Source organism: Aotus nancymaae, unplaced genomic scaffold (assembly GCF_030222135.1).
Source record: "Aotus nancymaae isolate 86718 unplaced genomic scaffold, 86718_ANA_hifiasm-v0.15.2.pri h1tg000028l, whole genome shotgun sequence".
Taxonomy (NCBI): Eukaryota; Metazoa; Chordata; class Mammalia; order Primates; family Aotidae; genus Aotus; species Aotus nancymaae.
The window spans coordinates 16,742,275-16,752,850 of NW_026988441.1; the positions used below are offsets into that span (position 1 = coordinate 16,742,275).

A 10,576-nucleotide genomic window follows, 5' to 3' on the forward strand; every position below is an offset into this window, starting at 1 on the left:
TACACTTGTATATGCACATATTGACATGTATCTAATGTTTTCATTTAAGTGATATTTTAACTTCCTATATAATTGAAAGATATTTGAGAATATATTAAATTGTAGATGCTGTTGTTTTGCCACATATGTGACCAAACCAATGTCAGTTCCCTTCTTTATTGCTATAAAAGTCCTAATATTGTTTGTTTGCCCTGCTTAAATAAAGAAAAAACAAAACAACAACAAACAAACTCTACATGTTCTAGCTTCGCCTGTTGATGTAAGTTAAAGTTCTTAGCTTGGGCTTCTCAGACAGTTCTCTGTTGTGTATTTGTTTGTTTGTTTGAGATGGAGTCTCACTGTTGCCCAGGTTGGAGTGCAGTGGCGCGATCTTGGCTCACTGCAACCTCCACCTCCTGGGTTCAAGCAATTCTCCTGCCTCAGCCTCCTGAGTAGCTAGGATTACAGGCACACGCCACCACAGCTGGCTGATTTTGTATTTTTATTAGAGACAGGGTTTCACCATGTTGGCCAGGCTGGTCTCGAACTCCTGACCTCAGGTGATCCACCCACCTCGGCCTCCCAAAGCGGTGGGGTTACAGGCATGAGCCACCATGCCCAATTGCTCAGGCAGTTCTTTAAAAGTGTGGGGATGGGGTGAGGCAGGTTCAGTGAGCATGCATTCTTTTCCCACTTTCTGTCTGGAATGTGGTATCATGCTACATGTGGATCAGCTATCTCAAAACCATGCATTTTTTTTTTCTTTTGAGACAGTGTCTCGCTCTGTCACCCAGGCCGGAATGCAGTGGCATGATCTCAGCTCACTGCAACCTCTGACTCCCAGGTTCAAGTGATTTTCCTGCCTTGGCCTCCTGAGTAGCTGGGACTACAGGTACGCATCACCACACCCAGGGAATTTTTATGTTTTTAGTAGAGATGAGGTTTCACCATATTGGCCAGGCTGGTCTTGAACTCTTGACCTTGTAATCCGCCTGCCTCAGCCTCCAAAAGGACTGGGAATACAGGCGTGAGCCACTGTACCCAGCCCCATGCATTTTTGTTTTGTTTTTTGAGACGGAGTTTTGCTCTGTTGCCCAGTCTGGAGTGCAGTTGTGCCATCTCAGCTCACTGCAACCTCTGCCTCCTGGGTTCAAGCAATTCTTCTGCCTTAGCCTCCTGAGTAGTGGAGACTACAGGCATGCACCACCACTCCCAGCTACTTTTTGTATTTTTAGTAGAGACTAGGTTTCACCACGTTTGCCAGGCTGGTCTCAGACTCCTGACTTCAGGTTATCTGCCCGCCTTGGCTTCCCAAAGTGCTGGGATTATAGGCATGAGCCTCCATGCCCAGCCATAACCATGCATTTATAATGGAAGGAGGGGGATGAACATTTGCAATGTCATAGTACATGAAAATAGAGGATTTTAAGTTGCATTTGTTGTGTGAAAGCAGTTTGATTAGAAAATACGTGTATTCCACCTATCTGTGCGTGAAATGTCTAGTTGCACTTTAATTTTCTTCATTGTAACTAGACTCAAGCTTGTGAATGAAGGGACTTCTTGTCTTTTTGTTTAGTTGTTCCATCTTCAGCATTTACAATGGCTAGCACATAGTTGGCTCTCAGTAAATATTTGATTAATGAAAGAATAGTAAGTAGTTGATAAATGATAGCAATGCTGCTTAGTTTATTTTTGGTTGCACAGAGGAAACATGCCCAGATAGCCTTAGGTTTCTATTCCTCTCTGAGATTACTTTGTGTTAACTCTACCTCTGGGTAGGGAAGATGTATTATAAACCGATGTTCTTGAAACTGGGTATGAATTCTTCATCATCCTCAGGACTTTTGACATGGGGTGAAAGATATACACTGTTACTGTTCGTTTTCTTTGATTATTAAGTTTCTATATCTAAAGAATAAAATATTGATAACCAGTTTTTCTCACATTTAAATGATTATTTTAATTAAACTTTAAGAAAAGTTCAACTACATTTTTAGTAAGCCTTATTCTTTTGGCTACTTTAAACACAAAGCAGCAGATAAGATTGGAAGTAGAGAGATTAAAAAAAGCCAATTGTAGTACCCAAGGAAAGAAGAGATTAAAAAATAAAAGGCAATTGTAGTACCCAATGAAAAGAGAATGATGGCCTAGAGGAGTTGTTTGTCGTTGAGATGGAGAGAAATAGAAGGTTTTTAGATATAATTAGAGGGAAAATGTCAGAACTTGCTGAAGGGTTATATGTAGTAAGAGAAGAAAGAATGAAAAATGACACAGGTTTGTGAGTTGAGTAATTCAGTTAGTTAGAGTTGATGCACAGGTAAAGCCAAATAAACAAATCTATCAGGTAGATTGTACCTGATAGCGCCACTTTCCCCAGAAGAGTACTGTTGGCATGGCACACACCTATAGTTTATTTCCTAAAGAAGGTGGATAAAATAACTTATGCAATCTTCAGTTTGCGTCCTTCTAATGATTATCAAATGAATTATACTTTCACGTTAAGACGCACACATAAAAACGAGGGTATGCTGGGCTCAGTGGCTCACGCCTGTAATCCTAGCACTTTGGGAGACTGAGGTGGGTGAATCACCTGAAGTCAAAGAGTTCAAGACCAGCCTGGCCCTCATGGTGAAACCTCATTTAAAAAAAAAAAAAAAATTGGAGGGTATAGTAGTAGGTAATAGATTAATGGTAATATTTTCTGAAGATAAAGACTTAGTGGTCTGAGTAGAATTAAATCTTCTAGGTATTTTCTGGAGTCTGAAAAGCAAAAATCAAGATGAGGATCCATTTCCCCAATGCCATTGAATCTATAGCCTCTCCATCTGAATTTTCTTAGACTTGAACAGTGTTATTCTTAGTGCACTGGGCCCCAAGTCTATGGTGAGAGCCTCCAACTTCCCTTCTTGAACTTTTTTGCTCCTCTGCACTAGTCCCACACTGAAATTCCGTCTCTCTTCAGTGGGGATCATTACCTGCTCTGACTTAATGGGAGTAACTATAGGAATTTGGTGACGATAGGAAAATGCAGAAGAAAGTAAATTACAAGATTTTGATTCTTTCTTTTTTTTTTTTTTTATATGGAGTCTCAGTCTGTTGCCAAGGTTAGAGTGCAGTGGCACCATCTCAGCTCACGGCAACTTCTGCCTCCGAAGTTCAAATGATTCTCCTGCCTCAGCCTCCAAAGTAGCTGGGATTACAGGTGCCCTCCACCACACGCATCTAATTTTGTATATTTAGTAGAGACAGAACTTTGTCATACTGGCCAGGCTGGTCTCGAACTCCTGACCTCAAGTGATACTCCTGCCTCAGCCTCCCAAAGTGCTGGGATTACAGGCATGAGTCACTTCGCCCAGCCAGATTTTGATTCTTAAATGCCAATTGAGTTCTTAATTGGGAAATAGTAGAAGCATTTCCATTAAATAAGGAAAGACAAGAATATATTACTATTTAGCTTCCTTTTTTTTATTTTTTTGGAACAGTCTCACTCTGTTGCCCAGACTGGAGTGCAGTGGCGCAATCTTGGCTCACTGCAACCTCTGCCTACCGGGTTCAAGCTATTTTCCTACCTCAGCCTTTTGAATAGCTGGGACTGCAGGCACATGCCACCACCCTCGGCTAATTTTTTTGTATTATTAGTAGAGTTGAGATTTCACTGTGTTAGCCAGGATGATGTCAATCTCCTGGCCTCATGATCCACCCACCTCAACTTCCCAAGGTGCTGGGATTATAGGCATGAGCCACCGCACCTGGCCTAACTTATGTTGTTTTTCATGCTTGCTAGAGTAAACAAGGAAAAAATTTAGAGGCAAAAAATTCTGAAAAGAAGTATTAACATTGACATTGAATGCATAATTCCATAGGCAGTATGTTTGGACAATAAATGTTTATGTATATATTTTTAATCACCCTCTGAACCTGAACTTGAGTTAATCAGACTCATTGATCACTAATCTTTACAAGGACTCTGTTGGTCTGTTTCCAACACCATTCCATTCTCCTTCCACTACAGACACTCACTTAAAATGATTAATTTGCTGGATGTGGTGGCTCACGCCTGTAATCTGAGCGCTTTGGGAGGCTGAGGTGGGCAGATCACCTGAGTTCAGGAGTTTGAGACCAGCCTGTCCAATGTGGCTAAACCCCAGCTCTACTAAAAATACAAAATTAGCCAGGCATAGTGGTGCACACCTGTTAATCCCAGCTACTCAGGAGGCTGAGGCAAGAAGATCACTTGAACCTGGGAGGAGAAGGTTGCACTGAGCTGAGATTGTGGCATTGCACTCCAGCCTGGATGACAGAGTGAGACTCTATCTCAAAAAATATATATATATATTAACTTTATCTTTATGCTTGAACATGTTCTTACAAAGAATATATTTTACATACATGTATTTTAAAATAATGTATCTCCTGTTTTTTACTAATCACAGTGTTTTTACAATTATTTGTTACTATGTAAACATTTATGTCAGGGCACTGATTGCTTGTTACCTGCATACTCTTACAGGGAATGGTCATACAGATTGTCTCCATACCCTCCCACCACAACTAATGCTTAAATTAATCATCTCATACATATGAAAGAAAGTTAAGATGCATACAAAAATTGTTGTAAAATATGTCCCTGGCTGGGCGCGGTGGCTCACACCTGTAATCCCAGCACTTTGGGAGGCTGAGGCAGGCGGATCATGAGGTCAAGAGATCGAGACCATCCTGGCCAACATGGTGAAACCCTGTCTCTACTAAAAAATACAAAAATTAGCTGGGCGTGGCGGCGCCTGCCTGTAGTCCCAGCTACTTGGGAGGCTGAGGCAGGAAAATTGCTTGAACCTGAGAGGAGGAGGTTGCAGTGAGAGGAGATTGTGCCACTGTACTCCAGCCAGGCACCTGGCAGCAGAGCAAAACTGTCTCAAAAAAAAAAAAAAAGTCCCTAAAGATTACCCCAGTAGCTTTTTGGAAGAGTAACAAGAAAGAGAAATTTTATCTAATTACAGCAAAGTAACTTCACAGTCATTAAATTGGGATCCTTAATTCTCAAAGAGCTTAAAATAATGAATGTGACTACCTTTCCTTGCATATGAAAATGATGTTTTATTAGAATAGTAGTTTTATACAAATATTTAAGAATAGTAGATAAGTGCAAAGTGCAGGGAGTGAATTTTAAGTAAAAGGCAATTATAGTTGTTAGCTCTCAGTTTTGGCTAAGCTGCTGGAAAAGTAATTTGAGTCCCTTTTTTGTAACTAAGTATTATTCTGTAGGTGTTTCATCTTTTTTAATGATGTGCCTGAGATTGGGCGATTTTAACATTTGATCACAGAATTCTCTCAGTAGTATTTTGAGATGGCATGTGTTTTATATGTTCGTATTTTGTGTGGAAACTTTATGAAAATAATTGATAGAAATATCATATCTTCTCTCCTTAGATGGGTTCATATTGTCTGTGCCCTGTATGTTCCTGGAGTAGCCTTTGGAGCTATTGACACATTACGACCAGCAACACTAACAGAAATGAACTATTCCAAATATGGTGTCAAGGTAAGACAGAGCATTTTTGATTGCTTAAAAGAGGAAGTTTTTACTTGTTAGTTTACATGGCTTTTTATTTGCATTATTGTTGAGTGCAGAAATGCTTACTAGGAATCATTCTATTTAACACTAAATCATATATTATTGATAGTAGTTTTCCCAGAAAACCAATATAGTATAAATTCTTGTATACATTCTTAATTTAGAATCACATATGAGGTAAATTGATAATTGGTACTACTGCCATTTCTCTGGCACTGTTCACAATGCCTGATACATAGACCAAAGCCTTATTTACAATTAGTTGGATCAAATATAATCCTGATTTCTGACTTTACTTTTGAAGTGGAATTTGTCAAAGTTATGAAAAAGAATATTAGAAGTGATCTTTGATGTTGTTATTACTATTGTTTTGGGGTGCCATTAACATGCCCTTTTAAGATGGTGAACTTATTTGATAAATGTTATGTGTGTTCTTACTGCTTCACCAACCTGGTGTTCCCCTGTCTTTCTCCCTGACTTGGGGCCTCTCTGTTCACAGAGACACAGTGATATTGAAATTTGGCTAATTAGGAATGGGTGCACGATTCTTCATTTTTGACATTGAAAGTTTGATTAAAATGTGTCTTAGCATGGATTTCTTTGAATTCATCTTTCTTTGAGTTCATGAAAGTGTCTTGGATTTTTATATTTATGTCTTCCATAAAATTTGAAAAGTTTATAGATATTGTTTCTTCAAATATCTCTGTTCCTTTCTCTCTCTTCTCATTTTGAGACTTTTACAATGCATGTGTTGGTTCACTGGATGATGTCCCACAGGTAACTTAGGCTCTGTTCCCTTTTCTTCAGTCTTATCTTTGTTTCTCAGCCTTGAAATTTTCCATTGTCGTGTCTTTAAGTTGGCTGCTTCTTCTGCAGCATTTGAGTCCTGCTAGTGAATTTTTTATTTCAGTTATTGTACTTTTCACCTCCAGAACTTATATTTTGTTTCTCTTTATTGATAGTTCCATTTTGTCATATATCATTTTCTTGACCTTGTCAACATTCTCCATTAGTTCTTTGAGCATATTTAAGACAGTTGTTTTACAGTCTTTCTCTGTTACATCACTCTAGCAGGTCAGGTCTTTTTCAAGGCAGTTTCATTTATTTTTTTCCCTTGAATAGGCCATATTTATCTGTTTTTTGTCTGTTTATTTTTTACTGAAAACTGGACAGTTGAATGTAATAAGGTCACAATTCTGGATGTCAAATTCTCCCCTTCCTCAAGGTCTAGTTTTTGTGGTTTTTTAATTTATTTATTACCATAGGTCTGTCTCTGTGCCAAGGATCAGCCTGAGGTGTAAACTCAGTCTCCTCAGCCCCTTTTCTGCCCCTTTTCTTGAGAATATGCAGTCTGTCTCTCTCTCTTACATTCTCTCTATATGCAATTGTTTTTCAATGTCCTACTTTTATACTCTGGTTCCCAAAAAGGGGAAAAGAAAAATGAAAGGAGAAAAAAGATGGTGGCTCTTTAAATACTCTGGAAGTCATATATTAAGGATAGGGCATAACAGTGGGGAGAGGCACAATTACTATGGCTGCCCACTGCTTTGTTTGCAACTCAATGATAAGCAACAGCAATTTTGCTCACTTTCATTTTTTTTTTTTTTTTTTTTTTGAGACGTAGTTTCGCTCGTTACCCAGGCTGGAGTGCAATGGCGCAATCTCGGCTCACCGCAACCTCCGCCTCCTGGGTTCAGGCAATTCTCCTGCCTCAGCCTCCCGAGTAGCTGGGACTACAGGCACGCACCACCACACCCAGCTAATTGTTGTATTTTTAGTAGAGACAGGGTTTCACTTTGTTGACCAGGATGGTCTCAATCTCTTGACCTCGTGATCCACCCGCCTCAGCCTCCCAAAGTGCTGGGATTATAGGCGTGAACCACTGCGCCCGGCCACTTTCATTGTTAAACAAAAACACAATTAGCAATCAGAGTACAGATCCCTAATAGTCAGTGGATAGGTTCCTTTTTCTTCTTGCCCTCTGTAAGCTGCATACAGATTGGTCCAGGAATGTGTGCTCAGCTCCCTGCCACAGACTGGGGAGTGGCGGATGGGTGATTGGTACTGTGGTCAGAGCTGAAATTAACTGCAACTTACTATCCAAACCTTCCCTTGGAAGTTACAAGCTTTCAATAGACTGCAGAATTCCAAATTGTTGTAACAGATTCAGCCAGTGCAATTGTACCAGGAATAGTTTCCTGATACCCTGTACTCCATCATATTTCCAGAGTCCTTTCAATAGCTCATTTCTTTTTATCAATGAACAATAATTGATTATATGGATATTTTAAAAAGTTTTTTTATTCAATTTTAAGGACATCTTTGTTGATTCCAAATTTTGGCTATTATGGAAATTGCCGACATTGAGTTGTAAACATTCAAGTGTGACTTTTGTGTGGACATAAGTTTTTTACTCATTTGGATAAATTCCTGGAAGAAAGAATGCTGGGTGATACTGTAAGATTATTTTTAGCTTTGTTAGGCAGTGCTTAACTGGCTATTATGGTGGCTCATGCCTGTAATCCCAACACTTTGGGAAGTTGAGGCAGGAGGATTGCTTGGCCCCTGGAATTTGAGACAAGACTGGGCAACATAGCAAGACCCTATCTCTACAAATAATAAAAAATGTTAGCCATGAACAGTGGTGTGCGCCTTTGGTCCCAGCTACTCAAAACAGGCCAGAGGATCACCTGAATCTAGGAGGTTGAAACTGTAGTGAGAGTGACCATGCCACCACACTCCAGCCTGGGTGACAGAGTAAGAACCTATCACAAAATGTAAAGAAAATTTAAAAAGAAAGAAAGAAAATAATAATGCCAAACTGTCTTCCAAAGTGTTTATACTCTTGCATTTCCACCAGCAATGAATGATCGAGTTCCTGTTGATTAACATTCTCACCAGCATTTGGATTAGTCAGCATTTTGGATTTCAGATATTTTAATAGCTATGTATTGATGTATTCTTATATTAATTTGCAATTCCCTAATGCCATGTGATGTTGAGGATCTTTGCATAACCTTATTTGCTGTTTTCATATCTTCATTCATGAGGTGTTCAGATCCTTTTTACATTTAAAAATTGGGTTATTGTTTTCTATTGTTCAGTTTCATGTGTTCTTTGTGTATATATATGTATGTGTATATATACAGATGTGTGTGTATATGTGTATATAATCTATATATATCTATATATAATCTATATGTGTGTGTATATAGATATATAATCTATATATACAGATATATCTATATATATAGATTTTTGAGACAGAGCCTCACACTGTTGGGCAGGCTGGAGTGTAATGATGTGATCTTGGCTCAACACACCTCCACCTCCTGGGTTCAAGTGATTCTCCTGCCTCAGCCTCCCAAGTAGCTTTTGGTCCCAAGTGGGGCTAAATCCAAGTGGCTGGGATTACAGGCGTGCACCACCATGCCTAGGTAATTTTTGTATTTTTAGTAGAGATGGGACTTCACTATGTTGGCCAGGCTGGTCTCAAACTCCTGACCTTGTGATTCACCCTCCTTGGCCTCCCAAAGTTCTGGGATTACAGGCATGAGTCACCGCACCCAGCCTCTTTGTATATTTTTTTATGTTCATCAGATATGTTTGCAAATAATTTCTCCCAGTCTGTGAGTTTTCATTGTTTTAACACTGTCTTCGACACCATGAAGTTTTTCTTTTAATGACATCTTTTTTTTTTTAATTTTTATTTATTTATTTTTTTTGAGATGGAGTTTTTTGCTGTTGTTACCCAGACTGGAGTGCAATGGCGTGATCTCGGCTCACTGCAACCTCCGCCTCCTGGGTTCAAGCAATTCTCCTGCCTCAGCCTCCCAAGTAGCTGGGACAACAGGCGTGTGCCACCATGCCCAGCTAATTTTTGTATTTTTAGTAGAGACGGGGTTTCACCTTGTTGACTAGGATGGTCTCGATCTCTTGACCTTGTGATCCACCCGCCTCTGCCTCCCAAAGTGCTGGGATTTTAGGCGTGAGCCACCGTGCCCGGCCTCTTTTAATGACATCTAATGCAGATTTTTATGTCATGAATCATGCTTTTGTTGTGGAGTCGAATCATTTGCCAATCCCAGTCACCTAGCCTAGATTTTCTTCTATGCCATCTTCTAGTTTTATAGTTTTACACTTCACATTTAGATTATCCATTATGAACGTATTTTATGTAAGTACATTTTAAAACTAAACATTCATTCCATCTTGGGAATCCCTGAAGTCTTGATTCATAGATTTTAGAGTTGATGTTGAAATCATCAATGCTAAATTCTGTAAGTCCAAAATGTCATATAAGTGTCATCTATACAAGGCCAGTGTGGTGACTCATGCCTGCAGTGCTAGGATTTGGGGAGGTCAAGGTGGATGGACTGCTAGAGCCCAGGAGTTCAAGACCAGCCTGGGCAATGCAGTGAATCCTGACTCCACAAAACAAAAATATGGAAAAAAAAAAAAAAAGAAAGAAAAGAAAATTAACTGAGCATGGTGGCATGCACTTGTAGTCCCAGCTACTTGGGAGGCTGAGGTGAGAGAATGATTTGAGCCCAGAAAGTTGAGGCTGCAGTGAGCCATGATCATGCCACTGTACTCTAGTCTGGATGACAGAGTCACACAATGTCTCCAAAAACAAACCAAAACATAAGAAAGACATGGGTGAGCCTGGAGGCATAGTTCATCCTGAGGAAAATGCATCTCTAGCTATAAACAAGTGAAATCAGACAAGTTATGTGTTTCAAAAGTACAGTGGTGAGACACAGGATAAATATTCTGATTCAGAAAGGGAGAAATAGAAAAGAAGGAAGATTCCAAGCAAGTCTAAAATCTAACAAGGTTAAATCCATTAGATCTTAAAGCTATAGAATAAGCCTTGTTGACTCAATGTCCATCTTCCCAGGTTCAAAGGCTTGCAGTCCCACCTCAAGTACTCACTGGGGTAGGGGTACCACTTCTATGATTTTGCTGGGAGTCTTTACCCTACAACTCTGCTAGGAAGGTCATGCCCTCAAGGTTCTGGGTGGC

General features: G+C 39.6%; 1 protein-coding gene across 2 annotated transcripts in view; it reads left to right on the top strand.

Annotated features, from left to right (window-relative positions):
- The window catches only part of ZNF382 (zinc finger protein 382), an 83,463-nt gene that overhangs the window by 1,018 nt on the left and 71,869 nt on the right, over window positions 1-10,576 (top strand). Inside the window, exons 2-3 of one of the 2 annotated variants that reach the window (XM_064381425.1) lie at window positions 754-871; window positions 5,407-5,518. The gene's annotated coding sequence lies outside the window, so the exon portion shown is untranslated. The remainder of the gene's footprint in view (window positions 1-753; window positions 872-5,406; window positions 5,519-10,576) is intronic. The other variant, XM_064381422.1, reaches the window with a different exon arrangement.